At 42.6% G+C, this 22,608-nt stretch overlaps 1 protein-coding gene across 2 annotated transcripts in view; it reads right to left on the bottom strand.

The window, feature by feature from the left end:
* The window catches only part of pgghg (protein-glucosylgalactosylhydroxylysine glucosidase), a 220,310-nt gene that overhangs the window by 109,935 nt on the left and 87,767 nt on the right, over positions 1-22,608 (bottom strand). The window lies entirely within an intron of this gene.

The raw sequence follows: 22,608 nt of genomic DNA, 5'->3' as shown, positions 1-22,608 counted from the left end.
TATATATATATATATATATATATATATATATATATATATATATATATATATATACACCTTGTCAAAATGAAAATAGCCGCTTTGTTAGCTTGTAGATCTGCTATTTTCAATAGTTTTTTATACATTTGAAAACTTGTTAAATTGGACCTACTGCAAAATGAGTACTTTTACTTTTGGTATTTTTACTCAAGTCAATTTTGAATACCCAAATGTACTTTTAACAGACTATTTCTACAATATGGTACTGATACTTCTACTTAAAACTTGAGTACTTCTTCCATCACTGCAATTCAATTACATTAAATTCAGTTTAGTTTAGTTTAGTTTAGTTACTCAACTCAACTCAACTCAACTCAATGTGATGGTGTCTACAGTCCTTACCTTTCACAAGTCCTGATGAATCCTCGTCTGTAGAAATGCCAATGTATTTGAATGGAATGCAATTTAAATGTAGTTGTTGAATGTCTTACAGTTGCAGTCAGTCACACAGTGTCAGCTGGGAGCAGCTAGCTATACAAGAATATGTGTGCTATGTCCTGCTTATATCCAGACCATGCAGATGGGAGGAGACACAGGTAGAGACGTGTGCCTGATAGCACTGACCATTCTCAACAAAGCCAATAAAACAAATGATTGGATCCATTGATCACAAGTTGTGGCCGGGGGGGCCTTTTGATCTGAAAACCCATGCGGAAAAAGGTGTGTCTAAGCCACTGATCAGTCCCCAGAACCAAGTAAGCGTGTTTTCAATTAATCTGTCATGGAAAAACGTGTTTTAAAGTGAAATGTATCTTCAAAAAATTGAATGTTAACAGACACATGGAAAGTCTGATAACTATGCATGATATTAATACACTTTATCATAAGACTCATCTGAAGGTTTTTTCTTTTTTACTGCCAAAGAAGATTGGTGTTCAATAATATTTAACAAAATTCAAAATTACTCCACATTTTTCAAAAACAAATTCAAGATCCATCAAAAATAGCCAAACTTTAGCCAATCACACACACATACACACACCCACACACGCACACACACACACGCACGCACGCAGTAACTAAAGTTTTCAATGAATTGCAGGGTAAAAGTGCATGCGTGCGTGCGTGTGTGTGTGTGCGTGTGTGTGTGTGTGTGTGTGTGGGCTATAGTTTGGCTATTTTTGAAACATTTTGATGGATCTTGAATTTGTTTTTGAAAATTAAATTAAATTAAAAAAGGAAAAAACTTCAGAGGAGTACTTCTAATGTGTTCTAAGGTCGTGTTTAACTGATTTAGACCGGGAAAGAATCAGTGTCATTTTTAGATTTATTTGGCTCATTTTTGCAAACCCTCGAATATTTATGTTTTTAAAGCGAACATTTGTAACTCAAATCTTTGATTCTGGGGATTCTACAAATGTCTTCTAAATCCCTAGCAAATCCCTAGTAAAAAAAAACGTATGCCCCTATAATCAGTGGTTCTCAAACTTTTTCATGTTAAGGAGTAAGGACCCCCAATATGATATTTGGCCACAAGGTGAAGCACCAGGTCAGCAGCTGAGATTATAAACCTAGATTTAAGTTAGATCAATATTATATCAACATGTTTAAACAATGTCAGCACTGATCATGTGTCCAACACAAGGTACTCTTTGAACACACACAAGGTACTCTTTGAACACACACACACACACACACACACACACACACACACACACACACACACACACACACACACACACACACACACACACACACACACACACACACACACACACACACACACACACACACACACACACACACACACACACACACACACACACACACACACACACACACAGTGTGTTTTGTAATTAATACAATTAAAACATTTAAAAGTAACTAGTAACTAAGTTTTCAATTAATTGCAGGGTAAAAGTGTGATTCATTGGCATAAATAGAACCCCATAATTGACTAGCCTTTATCTTAATGTAACAATTGGTTCACAGTCAGACTATAAATAGGCATGTATTGAATAGCTTTTCATGTGTGTAAGCGGGGGTCTGTGTCTATCTAGTGTGTGACTGTGTGTATATACACTATAAATATATGTACATGAGTGAGTGGACATGTATAGTACTGTGTAAGCAATATTGTCTGTCTGTCTGTCTGAATGTGTATTTTAGCAGATACTCTGCTATTAAAACCAGCTTTTAGCTCTTAGGGGAACGCAGTCCTATTCCAGCGGGTTCATGGACTCACAGATGTGTATATACACTAGGTCAAATGATTAATACCATACTGTGCGTGTGTGCGTGCGTGCATGTGTGCGTGCGTGTGGGTTCAAAGAGTAGGATTGTGTTGGACACATGATCAGTGCTGACATCGTTTAAACATGTTGATATAATATTGATCTAACTTAAATCTAGGTTTATAATCTCAGCTGCTGACCTGGTGCTTCGTTTGTGGCTCAAAGGTTCACTCAATATCTCATTTCAACAAAAAGAGACATTTGGTGTGTTTCTCCCAAACTTGAATTAATCATTGAAGCCCTAAGTCATTTCAACGATAGTGAAAATAGCTCACAAGCTTGTAGATCTGATATTTTCCAATATCCAGAGTTTAAAAAAGGTTAAAGTGGTTAATCTGTTCCTCTTTTTTTGGGGGGACCCCTGGGGGTCACACGGGTTGGTGTCCCGTGTGCTTGTTTATTACTACGCTTACGACCAGGAGCAGTCACCCAGTCGTCTTGGGTCGTAGGGTGCGTGTGGGGACTGTGATCAGTCACGGTCAGTAATGTCCCCCTGTTCCCTGTTGCACGGGAACAGAGGCTAGGCTAAAGTGAGCACCACTAGCTATGGTTTCCTCCAGCTGACAGAGCCTCGCCTCCAGCGCTGTAAACACACTGCACTTGTTACATACATCCGACACAATAAAGTCGTCGGGGTTGTAACAATACATGTGACACACAGCACAGGAGAGAGGATGAGAGCGAGACGGGAACCCGGGGGGAAGTAGTGAGAAGCCATCGCCCAGCAGCCCAAGGTAGCCGCTAAGCTAAAGCTAGGCTAATTGCAAAGCCAACAAACCAATGGCAAAGTTAGTCCCTTAGCTAGACAATCAGCCCAAGCAGCGATAAAGTCGCCAGACAGTAGAGAGATAGGGTAGTAGTTAGCAGTGCTAGTGTGTGTTCAAATTACAATAATGCAATAATATCAACGTTAGCGTCTTACGCAGCTCAACGATATACGTCTCGCTAGCTCAGACAGTACAGGAAGTGACGTAACACGCTTACCGTCGGGGCTACGTCAGGGTTGCCAGACGTAGCCCCGAAGGGTGGTCCCTGGACCCCTAGGGGTCCCTGAGGGGCTTCAAGGGGGTCCTCCAGTAAAATGAGTTAATACAGCATCACAATCAGTTGAATCACTTTAACTCTGTTTTATACTTCAGATATTCAAAAAGAGCAGATCTACAAGTTTTGCAATTTTCAATGGAAATCTTGAAAAAAGTGGAATATGTGAAACATTTTAACACATCTTGTATGGTACAACATATCTTCAGATGGGGTCCACGGACACATGCATATTAATTTGGGGTCCTTGACATGAAAAGCACATAATTTAAATTGAAAATGTTGATTTTGTCAACACAAATCCTCTCTTTTGGTGTGTGTGTGTGTGTGTGTGTGTGTGTGTGTGTGTGTGTATTTGTGCGTGCGTACGTGCGTGCGTGCGTGCGTGCCTGGTAAAAGTACTCAAATGTTTTAGTAAAAGTATCAATACTGCAATGTAGAAATACTCTGTTACAAGTATATGTCCAGAATTCTAAATATACTTGAGTAAAAGTATTAAAGTATTTGCATCAAAATGTACTTAAAGTACCAAAAGTAAAAGTACTCATTATACAAAAAAATATTTTGAAAGTAGCAGATCTACAAGCTCACAATGCGTCGCATTGTGAGCTTATATATCTACTATTTTCAAATGGCCAATATAGGACTGAAGTGGTTGTATGTTTTGTAGTAATAATCAAAATCTACAAAGTAACTAGAAACTAAAGTTTTCAAATAGTTGTAGTGGAGTAAAAGTACAATATTTGCCTCTGAGATGTATTGGAGTAGAAGTACAAATATTGGAAATTAGAAATACTTGAGTAAAGTACAAATACCTCAAAATTGTACTTAAGTACAGTACTTGAGTACATGTACTTAGTTACTTTCCACCACTGTGTGTATGTGTGTGCGTGCGTGCGTGTGGGTGCAAAGGGTAGCACTGTGTTGGACACATCAGTGCTGATAGTGTGTAAACATGTTGATATAATATTGATCTAATTAAATAAATCTATATTCCTATTCATGAGCTGGTGACATGTCTCTGCTTTGTCCTGTGGGTCAGAGGTCAACACTATTACACCATTATTATACATTATATGTATTATATTTAAACCATTACATAATTTTTATCCATTATAAATATTATATTTAAACCATTACATCATTATTATACATTATATATATTATATTTAAACCATTACTTCATTATGATACTTTATATTATATTTAAACCATTACATCATTATTATACTTTATATATATTATATTTAAACCATTATATCATTATTATACATTATATATATTATATTTAAACCATTACTTCATTATTATACTTTATATATATATTATATTTAAACCATTACATCATTCATTCATTGGCTCTCAGTATTCTCAGTATTCACATTGTGCTCCTTAATAATATCTATTACTATGGCTGACAAAGTGCTCTTTTAAAGATATATTTCACTTTAAAACACTTCTGGGCTCATTTTAACGTCAACTGACAGACAAACCTGTTTTGTTTTTAATTTAATTTAATTTTGTATTGTTAATATAAATGATGTTCTCCAAGTTTGTGTTTTTGTTCACTAACATTGATTATGTTGTACTGCATTTTATGATTTGTATTGTGATGATTTTGCTTGGACCCCAGGAAGAATAGTCTCCACTAAGGTGTAGACTAATGGGGATCCTTAATAAACAAACAAACAAACAAACTCAGACGTTTGTGTTTGAACCCCAGACAGTTTTTAAGTTGTTTGATTCAATATTTAGATATTAGACATTCATTTTATCAGACACTCTCACTTCCCACTGAAGTTATCCATTGTAACTTCAAACTCCATTTTGATCATGTTAGATTCATTCAAAACACCCGACCTTGGTTCTGGTGACTGATATTTTTATTGATTGAGATTACTTTTCATTTATTTTTTATATCTGTGTAACCACTTTAACCATTATTTTATACTTTGGCTATTCAAAAATAGCAGATATACGTACAAGCTCATTAGCGGGGCGCCGAGTACCGCGCTATGAGCTTGTAGATTTTTGAAAATGTGTGCAAATCTTTGAGTAAATATATATTTTTAATGGGAACATTTTTTACTCAAATATTTGCTTCATGGGGGGTCCCTGGAACGACATATGTTGAGATGGGGGTACGCGGCCAAATACATATCATTTTGGGGGTCCTTCACATGAAAAAGTTTGAGAACCAGAAGTTTAGAAGACATTTGTAGAATCCCCCAGAAGCAAAGATTTGAGTTACAAATGTTCGCTTTAATATATATATATATATTCAAAGGTTTGCACATTGAATATATATATATATATATATATATATATATATATATATATATATATATATATATATATATATATATATATATTCAAAGGTTTACACATTTTTTTGTCATTGGAGAGGTTATGCGTTACGAGCTCAGTCCTTTCCCTCCTGCTCTCTTTGAAGCTAGAAATGTCTTCTGCAAGGCTGATAAACCACAACTAGCGCATGTGATCTGTGATCATGGAAGTGATGCAATCATAGGGTGCCAAGTAATGGCTGTCCTCTTTGGTGGAAAGTGCACAGATTCACTGGCAACAATGCGATTTAACACTTTCAGCAAGAAGGTTCTCTCAGCTTCATCAGCTGTAACGCCTGAACGTCTGCCACCAACTGAATCTGCTACCAAATGTCACTGTCGTAGAGCATACTACCGAATCATGGTCTGGATGGGAACAGAAGATGGTATGAATGCTCTGAACTGGGGGTGTAACCTGCAGGACAATAGATTTGTCCCACTGTAATAATTTTATTCTCTAAGTCGTTCAAAGTCTGGTCAGATGATGTGGATGAGAGAAGTTCATAGGAAACCACAAGGTGATGTCTCAGTTTTAGCAGCATAGAAGAGGAGTGATCGATCGGGAACACACTGAGTCTCAAACAAGCGTCTAAGTCAACATGTTCTCATTTATTGAAAGACAAGCAGTCACATATATACATTGACAGAATTTGTGTTGGACAGCCCACCGAGGCGGTCTCGTAAGTGTGTAGCTATTTACACAAATAAATGATGCCTATATGTGAAAGTGAGTGAAGTGCAAAAGTTCATAAGATGAGATAAGCGAAGACATCGGCAGGGCCCCTTTGCCACATCCTGGATTGTCAGACAGATGTGCTGATGGGAGGATGTGCTGTGGCTTTCCAGAGACCCAAATTGAGCAACGTCGTCAGGTTTTCACCACGGGTACAAATGGCCTCCCGCACGGGGCGCTATAGCCTCCCCGATTTACAGGAAGGCTGGTAGATGTATTCTGTAGATAACTGTCATTTCTGCAAACATTTAAACAGTTCTAGGCTAGCGTTTTACGAAGAAACGTTAGGGTGACGAGGGGACAGGAAATAAGGTTAAGAAGCACTACACCTTGGCACTTCCATCCAGGACAGGTTGCACCCCTAACATAAAGAAAGCCAATTACTTTTTCATTATGTCAGTGATGTGAAACTGCATACGAGGAGTTAGCTAGAGAAAAGAGCAGCACGCATACATTGTATAATAATCACAACACCCACTCATATCAAAAATGAATGTTGCTCCGGACAGTCTCTTGAAGGTCATTCAATGTAACTGTTCCACTGCCTGCCAGACACTCCGCTGCTCTTGCAGAAAATATGGACTACCTTGTACTACTGTCTGTGGACCCTGTCAACTTCAGGAATGTGACATGAATAAAGACCACAATAAATGTGGCATTTATAGTGTGCAGCACCAAAACCACCTAGTAACCAATTTAACAATATAACCAATTTAAGCTGCAGGCAGCCATCTTGAAAATGACGCCTTTCCTGCAGGTATATTTACCTAGATTTGTTGCATGTTCTTAAGCATGCATAAGGATGGATGCCATTTAATCTTGGATGCCATCTTAGAAATGACGCCTTTCAGGGTGGTATATTTCCCATTTCTTTTGCCATATACTTATGCATAAATAGAGGTACCAGAATCAATTGAAAAAATGATGTTTTTTTCCATTTGATATATAGCCATTTTAAGCTCCCGGCAGCCATCTTGGACACCATCTTGAAAATGACGACGTTATTTAGCGTGCCCAATACTACCCCTTTTTTGGGGGTTAAACCATATATTGACTCACCTATATCTGCACGGTTTGAGTCAGGGCAGATTGTAGGACCCAAGTGCAGGAGGAGGCCGAGGCAGAATAGGTTAGATCAAAGGGTTTAATAACAAAAGATAGGGATACAAAGTATAAGAGCTGAACTCAAGACGGCATCACACATAACAGTTCAACAATAAACTTGCAACCAAACACTGGGAACAGGGAGGTATAAATACACAAGGACTAACTAGACACAGGTGAACACAACTGGACAATCAACACTGGGATAGGCTAACAGGCAAACACAACACAGGTGACTAGGGTTACAATAATTACAGGGAGGTGAGACAAGACAGGTAACAGTAACTAAGCACAACAGGAAACAATACTACAAAATAAAAGGTACACAGAGAACAGGGAACAAATGGAACAATACAACAGAAAATAGTCCTAATAAGTCCATGACCTTATAAGGGCAGAAAAGGTCCAAGGACTGAGAAACACAGTCAAAGTACAAGGCCCGAGGAGCGGACCGTGACAATATCTAGGTTTCATCACATGGACCCCACATTTCTCATTGGATGGAGGCGTGGAGAAGCATGTTTGGAGCCAACCACGGAACGCACAGAATGCATGCTTATAGGGGAGATGGAGTTAGCTGTGTTCCTAAGAACAGTGGTTCTCAAAGTGGGGTCTGGGGACCACCAGGGGTCCGTGAGGGGGTTCCACGGGAGTCCTCAATAAAGCTAGGAACAATTCAAACACATTTAAACCTATTTTATATTTGGTTCATTGGAAAACAGCTGATCTACAAGCTGTGTAATTGTGAAGAATTTAGATTGAATAATTTGTATTATTTCATTTTTACCGACACCAATCTTCTCTCTAAAAGTATCAACACAACAATGTAGAAATACTCACAAGTAAAAGTTCTGTATTCAAAATGTACTTGAAGTAGAAAGTACAAAAGTACTGTTGTTAAAGTACCAAAGGTGAAAGTACTCATTATACAGAATGTCCCATTTCACAAGATTTCAAAATGCTTAGAAAATTGCAGATCTAGAAGCTCAGCGTTGCAGTTTTCAAATAGCCAAAGTACGTATATATAACAGGGCGGAAGTGGTTAATGTGTGTTTTGTAATAATAATCTAAATAATAAAATACAATCATAAAAAAGTAACTAGTAACTAAAGTTTTCAATTAATTGCAGGGGAATCAGTGAGTTGTGTGTGTGTGTGTGTGTGTGTGTGTGTGTGTGTGTGTGTGTGTGTGTGTGTGTGTGTGTGTGTGTGTGTGTGTGTGTGTGTGTGTGTGTGTGTGTGTGTGTGTGTGTGAGTGTGTGTGAGTGTGTGTGTGTGTGTGTGTGTGTGTGTGTGTGTGTGTGTGTGTGTGTGTGTTTGTGTGTGCGTGGGGGCAGGGGTTCAAAGAGTAGGATTGTGTTGGACACATGATCAGTGCTGACATTGTTTAAACATGTTGATATAATATTGATCTAACTTAAATCTACGTTTATAATCTCAGCTGCTGACCTGGTGCTTCATCTTGTGGCTCAAAGGTTCAATCAATATTTCATTTCAACAAAAAGACATTTGGTGTGTTTCAAATTCAAGATCCATCACATTTTTCTGAAAATAGCCAATCTACAACGGGCCGCGGTACGACGCATTTAGAGCTTAAAGGAGAATTTTGGACGGATAGGCCTTAGGTTAGATCACATATTTTAATAGCTTTTTTTATATATTTTTTTGGTGAGATCTGACGTTCATAGTGACAGAACACTGTCCCCAAAAAAAAAAAAAAAAAAAAAAAAACAGAAGCCTCGCTAGACGAGATTGAAATCTCGAGATTTCAATCTCGCCTAGCGAGACTTTTTTTTTTTTGGGTTGCATAGTGTTCTGTCACTATGAACGTCAGATCTCACCAAAAAAATATATAAAAAAAGCTATTAAAATATGTGATCTAACCTAAGGCCTATCCGCGCACCTTTTAAGCTGTGGCGGCTCAGGGGTGGAGTTATGAAATTTTTCTACTGTACCATTCATCCTAAGATATCATAACGTCATAGAAAAGGTAAGAAAACTGTAGTCCAAAATTCTCCTTTAATATTGCTTAACTCATCACTACTCAAGCTCACACACACACCAATGAGGAGAGAAAGACACACACGGGGAAATATGACCCCTAGGGGTCATAACATTAAAACATTTGTATTGCTAAATCTGTCTCATGGTGGCGCTATAACTGGCTGATTTGAAAGCTGATTCTGACCTATACTGTCTGTCTGTGTGTCTGTGTGTCTGTCTGTCTGTCTGTCTGTCTGTCTGTCTGTCTGTCAGGACATTCTGTCTGTATCAGCAGGTATTGCAAGGCCCACTTGCAATACCCTCGCAGCCCACCAGAGGGCCCCAGCCTACAGGTTGAGAACCAGTGATCTAGTGCGCCTGTAACTTTGTACAGTAGCTACTAAATGGATCAGAACAACTGTTCTAAGACATCAGATGGTTAGTTTAGTAAAAAGCATAAAGAACAAGTGGAGAAACGGATAAAAGATAAAGTCATGCATCCTTGACGACCTTGCAGGCTTATGCAAAGGTTAAAATGTCATTTAGATAGCATGTTATGTAGACAGATGCCTGGTTCATTTGTTGACCTGACATCCTATAGTTTGTATAGTTTCAATGTACAGATTATTAAAAAATATATATATAATACTGTTTAGACTGCATGATATTTCCTTGGTTTACTTTATACCTATGATCCTAGATTACTATTTCTATGCATTTGATGTATCACCTCGTGTTTACCTTGTTTGCTGTAAATCACTCTGGATTAAGAGCGTCTGCTAAATGCTTAAATTGTAAACCTCTCGTTCTCTCTGTTTCCTCTCCAGAGGAAGGTTCTGTTTGGGTTGCCACCTGGCCTGAGTTTGTTAGGCCTCGCCCTTTTTGTTTAGGTTGCCGTACACTGTTTTATACAACGCTCGCTCGTGCGCACACGCACACACACACACACACACACACACACACACACACACACACACACACACACACACACACACACACACACACACACACACACACACACACAAAAGTAAAAAATGAACAAAACCTGAAGTGTAAAAGCAACAATTTATTCATCTCAAGATCTCAAGATGTTTGGATGCAGCTGCAAGATTAACGAGGTGGGAGGGGCATTATGACATCATCACTGCGTACTGTAGGTGAAAAGTGAAACTAAAAGTGACTGATGGCAGCCAGCTCATTTTATTGTCTCCGCCAGAGGTGGAGAGTATGTTTTCGTTCTGTCCCGCTGTGTGTGTCCCCCCCCCTAGCCAAGCTAACATTGGTCAAGCTTCACGTGACACGTGACAATATGTTGTCACCAATGCTTTTGATTGGCTAGCGAGACGCATGACGAAATAAAATCCTATAAATAGGTGTGTCACTTCAAAAAGCCATTACTTTTTGAAGTGAGGTAAGACAGGATCAATCAGTCTTGATTGGAACAGTACCTTCCAGTACAAATCACCTGTCCGTGCGTGTGTGTGTCCCTCTAAGAACACCTAACATTGGTCAAGTTTCACGTGACATCACAATATGTAATATAAATATATAAATAGCTTAGACAGGAACAGTACTATCCAGTACAAACAGAGATCACAGCTGAGATCACACAATGCAACTAACTCCCATTACGCAAACTGAAGAAGCAGCAAATCATCGTCTGAAACCTGATGAAGAAGCAAAGGCGCAGAAGGCCAAAGCTAAGAAACAGAGACAAAGAACACTAAACAGAGACAAAGAATCCCTAAATGACAAAAAACGAAGACGAGCCACAAATGCTGACAACATGACACAGCAAAGATTGCTACAATCTCTGGAAGAAAAAGTACAAGAGTCTGTAAAGAACATCGAAAGGAAAAGAAGAACATTCCCAGAAAACTATGGTTAAAGATAGGGTAAGTGATTTCATTTGATTAAAATAGCACAGGTCTGGCGGAGACTTGTGCTCCGAGGAGCACATTTTCTAGTTTATAATATCATTATAAATAATAATTATGATAGTGAAATTATTTGTCAAATGTTCTTCTTGATAAGGGCCAAGGGTGTTGGGCAGCCCCCCATCCCCTAGTTGATTCTATACATCTGAACTAAAGTGGACAACGGAGCCCTCTTGAGGACAAAATAAGAAATGTAATTAAAAAATAAATAACATCAAAAACAAGAATGATCAGTAGGCCTTCATCCAGGTATTTAACCTTTTTAGAACGATCATATATTCCCCTATGGTCTCGGAGATGTGATTTATATTCATTAGAATGCCTTCTGAGGCCAGCATTTAATTTCACTAATCTCAGTTCATATTATGTGAATGAGCACATATTTATTCCCTAAAGTCTACAATAGTAAAAATGAAAACTATCAAAAATCTTGTAATTATTGATAGTCAATAAAACATGGACTGATGCACTTGGACACATCCTCAGTGTTGTTACCTGGAGTCACTGGGTGTTTGGGGTCTTGCAACAGACCCTCCTCCAGACGACCCGACCGAGGCTGATCAGACCCCTGCCTGTGTCCCAGGGGCATGCTACTGCCCCCTACTGTCTCTTGAGGGTAGTTAAGAGACAGTGCTAATTAGGGGGTTAAGGGTTAGCCTTAGACCGACGACGCAGATCCATGCATGCTGCATTTACAACCTGCAACATGCATGGATCCACGCCATCGGTCCGACCAATGCCAGGCCAGGAAAGTTGAGATGTTGCAGCTGTTGGCGACACTAGGAGGCTCTAGGCACTGTGGTTTGGCTCCAGGCCTGGCTCCTCCCTCGTCTGGCCAGAAATGGAGACTTTTCTGTGCGTTGCGTCGTCGTTGCTGCTGGGCTCAAACATCTCACTGTGATGGATTAAACCCTCCCTGCAGGTTTCACCTGATATAAATAACCAGCCTGATCTCACACAATTTACTATAATATTGCACGGACCCAGTGCACGTTATTCCGTGCATAGTCGCCTAGAAACCCCGAAAATCTGTGCATATGTATGGCGAGTCCCACGGTGGGTGTAACCGGTTGTAACCCGGAAGCAGAACAGTCCCCACAACAACATGTACGATTCTGTGCCTATCGGTACATAACTCAAACAGCGCTGAGTAGGCTCAAGGGAACGTCGCAACGTTCGGGACGGCAACTCGTTCACTTTAGCTCACTCAGTGGTCCCTCACGTGGCTCCAGTTCCCTTGAGACTGCGAGCCTCCGAAATGGTTTAGTCACAATGGGGGAGATGCGAGGCGGCTATGCACAGATTTTTGGGTTTTCCAGTTGTCTATGCATGGAATGACACTCTGTGCAACGGAATGACACTCTGTGCAATGTTTACTAGGTCGTGTGAGATCGGGTTGAAATAACGGTAGTTAATTGTTTTAATAAAGCCATTTTCAGTACTGATTCTACTGGAGCCACAAACAGCCGATTTATTGAGGTCATCATCTCCCATCTCAGATTTCCACATTCTCCTCATGCTGTACAAGGCTTTACAGGAAAGTGCTCTCTAGATCCCACTAAATCTACATTGATTTAGTCGACTAAAGTTTGGCAGGCCTTGATTAATGGCGAAATGGCTGATTGATACTTCTATTGATACCGAAAATAGCCGACGCGTTGTGACTTGTGAGCTTGTAGATCGGCTATTTTCGGAAGCATTAAATGACTTGTCTTAGTTCTACTGGATCTCTTGTCCACTAGTCCTCTAACATTTTAATCTAGTCTTTATTTTATTTATTTTTTGATGAAATTGTCATACCAATATTAACCATAATAACAACAATAAAAGTGGTGTCCCAATAATAATAATAATAGAAAGCTGGAATTGAACTCAAGATGCAGGCTTCATTGCAATAAGAAACCACAACATTGTCACTGCAGAGTCCAATTTATTAATTTAATAGTTAATTTGTTTATTATAGGCCAACATGATCAGAACATTTTAACTTATGCTCTTATCATGTTAATTTTTACAGCAGAAGAAACATACAGCGTGCCTAAAACGCCAATTGTAGCCGGCAGCTGCCGGAGCGCACCGGAGCTGCCGCCATTATGTCGGCAAGCGGCAGATGGTTCCGCTGCAGCTGCCAGTCTTACCGGTGCGCACCGAAGTTGCCGCCGTTGTTGGCAAGCGGCCGTTGGTTCCCGGCATCTGCCGGTCTGGGCAAGGCAAGTGCCTTAGATATAAATTATTAACCATACATTAACCACTTCAGCCATATTTTATAGGCTATTTGAAAAAAGCCAATCTACAAGCTCACAACGTGTGAGCTTGTAGGAAATATGCCTGACATGTGCCGCTCTAATGCCGGTCGGAGCCGCAGCGGAGCCGGCCCGTGCGGCGGTCCCGCGGATTAGGAGACACTGCCGCGCCAGAGGAAACACTGCCGCGGCTGTTGTCGGCAGTTACCAGCGACGCCGCAAAAATCCTTGATTATGCGGGCTAAAACTCTTGATTATACGGGCTATACTGTAACTCTTGATTATGCGGGCTAAAATCCTTGATTTCGCGATTAAATATGCGGGGGGGTTTGCAATTTTATGCAGTGAAATTGCGGGAAGTTAGGGAAATATGTGGAAAGTTGTGAAATATTCGGCAATATGCGAAGTATGCGATATGCGAAAAATGCGAATTATGTGAAAAGTTGCGAAATATGCGGAAATATGCGATGTGAAGCGCATATTATGAGATGTGAAGCGCATATTATGCGATGTGAAGCGCATATTATGCGATGCGAAGCGCATATTATGCCATGCCATGCGATGCAGCCTTTTTGAAAAAACGTTACCCCCGCATAATTATGCGCCATTTTGCTGATTATGCGGTAAATTCTGCGATCGTATAATTGCATTTTTCTGGAGGGTCTAATTCTCTCATTGTAAGCGGATGGGTTCTTGACGAACTTTAGTCCCATTTATTTTAAAATTGACGAGAAAGTAGGCTATGCTCCAGGAGAGGCGGGATGATTTGATTGACAACCTACACAACCAATAGCATTCATTCCCCGCCCCCGCTCTTGATTGACAAGCTACCCAACCAATAGCATTCTTTGGGGATTGTTTTCCGGTTCCCTGGTCACACGTCTGGTCTCAAGCAATAGCGTTTGAGTTCCGACGTGCCCAATGGTATATATTAAAGATGGCGGATTGCACATTCCTGAACAATCGGCTTCATTTACGGTCTGTAGAAACCAATGGCGTGACGCTGTCCATTCATTTTATACAGTCTATGGTTCCTACATACCTCATGGCACCAGTTGGCCCTCCTGCATGGAGGGAACATTTCAATGAGGGCAGAGGCCAGGAGCCCTGCACCTCGCGGGCCCTGAAAACGATTTTCACACAACCTCCGGGGCTGTCGCCGCGCTCACCGAGCCCGTCCGAAGGGCCTATCCACCTGGGCACCCGATGGCAGGCGTACACCCCTCCCACCCTGGAGCCCGGAGGGGGGGGACAGGGCTCAGACGCCGCCGGGGCTGACGCCTCGGAGCTCCGGGCGTCCCGCCGGCCGGCTCTACCCCCCCCCGGGACCCACCGTCCCGGGCACGGAGGTGGACCGAGGACCCCTGGGGGCACCTGGTTGTCCCTCTGAAAATTCGCTTTTTCAGCCGGGATTTTTGGACGAATGGGGGCTTCGGACTAGTGAGATGTCGGACTGGTGAGGCGGAACCACGGAATACATGAAAGTGTAGGTAAGTGCATGTGTGTGTGCGTGTGTACGTACGTGTGTGAGCGCGTGTGACTTGACAGGCAGTGAGGCGGGCGGGGGAAACTCTTCTCCATGCTTTTTTTGGGACGTATTCTGGTTCTTCATGTCGTAAAGTCGGGGCGTTTCAAGAATATTTAAGGCGTGTTATTTAAATGACGCTCGGTTTCAGCCGTCAAATTTATCAAAGCTCCGACCAAATCTACGCTAGGATTGGCTGTATAGCATCCTGTGATAAATCTCACTTGGATGTTGGCCTACGGGCGAATTTAAGGCAAAAAAATAAGACGTTTTTTACACTCCATTGATAAATTGTGTTTCTCTCTCCTGTCGGCCATGGCTGCTGGCTGGCCCCGTCTGGAGTGAGGATCTGACGCTAGACCACAACTCACTGATGTTCAATGTGTGATTTACTGCCTTTTAACTAAATACATCTCCACCATGAATCTATAGCCAACACCATGCAACACCATGCAAAAGCAGCAATATCACAATGTAGAAATACTCTGTTACAACTAAAAGGCCTGCATTCAAGATGTTACTTGAGTAAAAGTACTATAGTATTGGCATCGGCATAAAGGGAACGGGGAAAAAAAGAGAACTTTTACTTTATTTCCCCATATGACACATTAAGGTGTAGTACAGTATATGCTTCCAGTTGAGGTATCTGTCGAGGTATAATCTGTCGAGGTATAATCAAATGAAGCTGTGGGGAAATGCACTTAGGAAGAGAAATGCTACACAATACTGTTATTGTTACACAATAACATTATAGGGGATTTTACACTGTAGGGCATGTTCTACCAGTTTAGAAAAAGCAGTAGTCCCTTCATGTGACCAAAGACATTTAGTATTATAAGAAACCTTTTTCAGTCCATCCTACTTGTAACAGATTGTAAACAAGCTCCTGCTAGTCTTTTAAACACATGTTGGTCATGTTCCAGTTCATCAACATTCTGCTCCTCTATGTGTGTGAAGATATCACAGCTCTGACCTTTGAACCTTGTCCCATTGCTTGGTATTTTTGTTGGACCATCGGAGGACCTTGACTTACAAAAGATAAACTTATTGCTATGAAATGGAAGAACACCCCCCCTCTCAATTCAGCAGGTGGGTCTGTGAGGTTATGCATTTTCCCATTCCATACTTACCTGGCAGGGAGACACGTTGATCACCAATGTCGCTCACCCAGATAGAGCGAGCGAGCAATGTATCTTATTAAGGAGTCAGTGTTTGACAGTGTGCAATAGTACATCATTTGATTGCATTTTTTTTATTCAACTTTAGCTGGAGTGGAGAACAGCACTACAATGTGTGCTCCTTTCTTAGGGTCCTTTTGGTCTGGGTTTAAAAAGAAAAGTGTTCTTTATTATTGTGCCACAACACAATACCTCTCCTGATTATTAACAGAGGATTTTTGGAGGGTAATATTTGTCAAAGTGAAGAATGTTTTTCCATACGCCCTCATCTGACTCAGCCAGATGAGGGCGGTATTGAGTTTCACAATACACCTTGATCTGGGATCTCTCAGGGAGTACAGCTGCCCGGTCGCTGCGTGTACGAACCAATCAGCGGGCGGCTGCTAAGGGCGGGATCATCCAATCACCTGCCAAGTAGCTTGAAAAAATGAAACGCCGTCTGTACATCGATTCTGCTTCAGGAGTCTCAGATGGAAGTAGGCTGTGAAACAAAATGTGTGTCGCAAGCTTCTTCCATTTGGTAGCGTCAGGTTATGATTGGCCAACTTTAATAAAAACAATTATTGTGGACCTTCAAGATTTGTATTTGAGTACCCCTGGTAAAAAACAAACAATACAAACAGGATCTGACATTAGCACACACACACACACACATATATGTGTGTACATATATGTGTGTGTGTGTGTGTGTGTGTGTGTGTGTGTGTGTGTATGTATGTATGTGTATATATATATATATATATATATATATATATATCACAGGGAAATTGGCATTTGTTGGGAAATTGTAAAGCGAAATTGGCATTTGTTGGGAAATTGGAAAGGTAAGCTCGTTTTTAGGCGCGCGAGGCGGGGCTTTTCGAGACAGGGTTTTTTACGCGAGGAGGCAAGGGCGCAGCCATGGGTGGGCCTGGGTCGGACGTGGCCCACCGACATAAAAAAGCTGTCCCACCCAATCGATTTTGCACAAAAAAAAATATGTTTTAATTTTTTTATAATAAATTTTTTGATTAAAACAAATCTGTAAAATCAGGCAAAAATATTAAATAACCCTAACCCCGAAATAAAGTAACAAAAAAAACGCCCAAAAACCGCGCGTAGGCAGGAGCGTGCCCACCCGCTCCTGCCTAGGCGCAGCCTATACATACACACGGAGATAGACGGAGATAGACGGGAACGCCCATTCGATTTTGTCCCGGGGGAAAACAGAACGATCTGCCTCATAGTTACATCATACACGATCGTTTGGATCACTTTCAGAGCTATTTTATGGACGATAGAAACATTGTCAGCTAAGAAAAATCCATCAGAAGGACAGCTGGAACACAATCGTCCACTCGCCCTCGGAAAAGTTGACTTATTATTAAGATATATGTGACTAAAAAGACCAAACATTGACAATCTATGAGCTCACAGCGCGTCGGAACGCGACGCGTTGTAACTGTGAGCTAGATTGGCAATGTTTGGTTTATGTTCCCCCCAGATTACGTAAGCTGGGGTTCATGTGGTTTATCAGATTATCTTTATATCTTATTGCACGAGTCAAGTTTCAGCACAAGCACCACTGAGACCGGAGATCTGTTTCCCTCTTTCCTTCGCCGTCTGAATACCAAAACACTCGCCCCAAAACAAAGTCGCCCCGGGGCAAACCCGCCGGGATTCACCTGGTGTTCCTAAACGTAACCTCAGTAAAACTGTGCCAAAACATAACCTTATTACTAAACTGAACCTCAGTAAAACTATGCCTAACCCTGAACTTATTTCAAACCTTATCCTCTGTAAAACAAATACAAGAATACAAGAACCGCTGGTCGGTGAAAAAAATGGGGGCGAGGGTGTTTTGGGGCGAGTCTTCTGGTTACCTCCTTTGTCCTCTTTGTTACCAAACATGTTTACATATGCACAGTGTTTAATCGCCTGGTAGAGACACTATTACAAGATATGATCAATTAAACTTAGCGAAGTGCGTCATTTAATATCATGCAGGATTTACACACTGCTTTAGCTCCGTGTTCATTGCCAGATTAACAATTGTGTTTTCTGTAGGTTTTTAAACGAGGATAGTCTAGGGTTTGGCTTGTTTTGTGTGTAAATCGCTGCATGTTGACTGCGTTTCCAAACTGTAATGGCGATGTCTCCTGTACCTGGAATTCACTAAAACGTGTTCTATAAACATCATTGATGAATGAATGGCTTTTGCTTTTTGATATTATGATGAGTTTAATTGATCATATCTATAGAAAATGTAATAGTGTCTCTTACCAGGCGATTAAATCCGATAACCTCAGGCCATTGTGTTGTGTTGGATCCTTTGTCCAGTCAGGACAACATTCCAGTCGGACTCTTGTTTAATTTGCTAATGTAGCATTCCTTGTCGAGTGGCAACAAGGTTCTGTGCCTGTGATCTGGCAAGCCATGACGCCTGCTTTTAGATCAGTATACTTTTACAGCATATGAGTTTGAAAACCCCGCATCCCACCGACCAGCTGGGGGAAATCTGTGTTTTCCCCCCCGAGTGCAACTCCGCCCCCCTAGGTACAACCCACTGATGACACTACGCCGTGTGGATGTATACTAGCGTTCTGGCTGCGTCACTGGGAGGAGGTTTTGATGCGAGGCCGCACGAGGAGGAGGCTCGAGGCGGGGCTTTGATGCGAGGCGTACCTGGCTTTTTTTGTTCCGCCCCACATAGCAACCAGGAAGCTACGCTAGGGGAACGCTGAACACGCGTTCACACGCACACGTGATAATTAAGCAATATTACACGAGAGGGTGTGCTTTACCGTCATTATTGGCACGCCAGTGATGCGGTCAGCAAGTATCACTGAAGTGCCAATAATGTAGGTAAAGCACACCCTCGAGTGTAATATTACGATTATACAACAGTTACCAACAAAACACATCCAAATGTATTCACAAATTTGGGGCAATTCATAATAAAAATGTTTCGCTATTATCCGTTTCCCTGTGAAGAGAAGAGTTTATTTGACTGAGACATTCATTAAGCAGTCCCTGTAGCAGCGCTCTGAGGCACCGTCTCATCAACACAGCTGATTCCAGTAGGCTATATGCTCCGTCGTACGACCGTGTCACGTGGCCAAAATAACTGATCTACAAGCTGACAACGCGTTGCGATTGCGACGCGTTGTGAACTTGTAGATCGGCTATTTTCGCCGTGCTGTTTCCATAGCCTTTCCATTGTATAGCGGTTTGTTCTCCGGTGGCGGCGGTGGGTCAGGCTACTGTCTTGTTTGTCACAGCACAGCTGTGCCATATATGGTCTAATCAGGTGCGGACTGCAGTGCGGAGTGATTTATTAATGTGATTAGGCCCGTGCTATCATGCTGGTTTGAAGCACGGCTAGATAGCTATTTCAACCAATCAGATTGCTTGGTCGGAACTACCTGTTGTATAATAGTTATTGTCCATGACGGAGGCGTGCCGACTCAGCAGAGCTTGAGGCCGAGGAGGCACGCCCGAGCCAGTTGACAAACTGGACAGCCTGGACCTTGTTGCACATTGACGGTAACCGAAGTATTACGGTAATCAACTGGGGACCGCCCCAAACTAATTTGGGGACCCACCCCCAGTTTGAGAACTACTGTGCTTGACTAACAGCCCTGTATAGACGTATTGATGAAGAGTTCAACCCACAATAGTGCAGGGCGACACCTGCTGGTCAGTGTCAGTATTGTTTTTGATGGTATGTATACAGCCATTCCAGTCACACTGTCCACAACTTAGCAGTGGTGGAAATACTCACACGTTTTACTTAAGTAAAAGTATCAATACCACAATATAAAAATTGTCTGTCACAAGTAATAGTTTGGTATTCAAAATTTACTTGAGTAAAAGTACAAAAGTATCGGCATGAAAATGTACTCCTGTACCAAAAGTAAAAGCACTCATTGTGCAGAATGTCCCATTTCACAGGTGTTCAAAATAGCAGATCTACAAGCTCACACTGCTTCGCAATGAGACGCGTTGGGAGCTTGTAGATCGGTTATTTTAAAATAGCCGAAGTGTGTATATATACATGTGCAAACCTAACATGGGGCGTGTGTATATGTCACAGGTAAATTGGCATTCCAGGTAGATTGTAAGTGGCGCGCTTGTTTTTAGGCACGGGGCGGCGCTGCGATGCGGGGCTTTGAGACAGGGTTTTTTACGCGAGGCGGCGCGAGGAGGAGGCGCGATGCGGGGCTTTGATACGAGGCGGCGCGAGGAGGAAGCGCGAAGCAGGGCTTTGATACGAGGCGGCGCGAGGAGGAGGCGCGATGCGGGGCTTTGATGCGACGCGGACCGCACGTGATAATAGTTATTGTCCATGACGGAGGCGCGCCGACTCAGCAGAGCTTGAGGCCGAGGAGGCGCCGCGCCTCCAGGCAATGAGACGCGTTGGGAGCTTGTAGATCGGTTATTTTAAAATAGCCGAAGTGTATATATATATATATATGTGCAAACCTAACATGGGGCGTGTGTGTGTAATGTCACAGGTAAATTGGCATTCCAGGTAGATTGAAGTGGAGCGCTTGTTTTTAGGCACGGGGCGGCACTGCGATGTGGGGCTTTGAGACAGGGTTTTTTACGCGAGGCTCGCGAGGAGGCGGCGCGATGCGGGGCCTTGATACGAGGCGGCGCGAGGAGGAGGCGCGATGCGGGGCTTTGATACGAGGCGGCGCGAGGAGGAAGCACGAAGCGGGGCTTTGATACGAGGCGGCGCGAGGAGGAGGCGCGATGCGGGGCTTTGATGCGACGCGGACCGCACATGATAATAGTTATTGTCCATGACGGAGGCGCGCCGACTCAGCAGAGCTTGAGGCCGAGGAGGCGCACCCTCGCGCGAGTGCCCGCGCCGACCGGCCGAAGGTCTGCCGAGTCGAATCAGCGCAGTCCGAGTTGTAGCCCGATAGGGGGAGAATAGATCTTTTTATGGGTTACTATCATACAGTCTATGGTTACTATCCAGTGTCCACGACGACACACATGTGTGCGTGTGCATGTGTGCGCATGCACACACGCACACGCGTGCGCACACATGCGTGACACGCACATTTGCATGCGTGTGGATTCAGTGTGCATTCATTGCCCTTTCATTGGTTCTACAGAATTGCCTAAGGGGCGGTGAAAACAAGCGCCTCTTTTCCAATTTACCTGGAATGCCAATTTACCTGCAACACATATATATATGTCACAGTACGTTTGGAGAACCAGTACGATTGAAGACAGAGCGCTCGTTTTTAGGCACGGGGCTCCTTCGGGGCGAGGCGGGGCTTTTCGAGACAGGGTTTATTAGCGAGGCTCGAGAGGAGGAGAAGGAGGACGGCGCTGCGAGGCGGGGGGTTATTACGCGAGGCTCGCGAGGAAGAGGAGCCTCCTCCTCCTCCTCCTCCTCGCGTAATAAACCGTCCCGTCCTCTCCTTCTCTCCTTCTCCTCCTCCTCGGAGGAGAAGGAGAACGCGGAGAGGCGGGGCTTTGATGCGCCGAGCGGACCTGTCTTTTGTTGTTCCCCCCCACATAGCAACCAGGAAGCTACGCTAGGGGAACCATAATATCTATGAGGGGAACGCTGAACACGCGTTCACACGCACACGCTTGTCCATGACGGAGGCGCGCCGATTTAGTGGAGCTTGAGGCCGAGGAAGTGCGCCCTCGCGCCTCCAGGCGCGAGGGCCCGCACTGACCGGCCGACGCTCCACTAGTCGACTCAGCGCCGTTTGATTTGTAAACCGATAGGGACAGAATAGTTCTTTTCATGGATCACTGTGTGTGTGTGTGTGTGTGTGTGTGTGTGTGTGTGTGTGTGTGTGTGTGTGTGTGTGTGTGTGTGTGTGTGTCAGGGAGAAAGTAAAACAAAAGCCAGAACACAATAAAAGTATCTAAACAGTCCTGCTTTCAATAAACCAAAAAAAGCATGAGCGCGTGCGCGTGTGTGCGTGTGTGTGTGTGTGTGTGTGTGTGTGTGACTGTGTGTGTGTGTGTGGCCATATATGTTTGTGCACAAGCCTGGCTTGTGGCTCCCTCTAGTGCTGGGTGGGTGGTAAAAACGAGCGCGCTTTCTTCAATCGTACTGGTTCTCCAATCATACTGTAACATATACATATACATACTGTATATAGGGCTTAAGTGTTAATGCATGTTTTGTAATGATCAAAAAGTAACTAGGTTTCAAATAATTATAGTGGAGTAAAAGTACAATATTTGCCTCTGAGATGTAGTAGAAGTAAAAGTAAAAATAAAATACTCC

This window comes from Gymnoscopelus braueri (genome assembly GCF_963280865.1).
Source record: "Gymnoscopelus braueri genome assembly, chromosome: 9".
NCBI lineage: Eukaryota > Metazoa > Chordata > Actinopteri > Myctophiformes > Myctophidae > Gymnoscopelus > Gymnoscopelus braueri.
The sequence above is the reverse complement of the archived record's forward strand: the minus strand, read 5'-3'. Positions and strand labels throughout refer to the sequence as shown.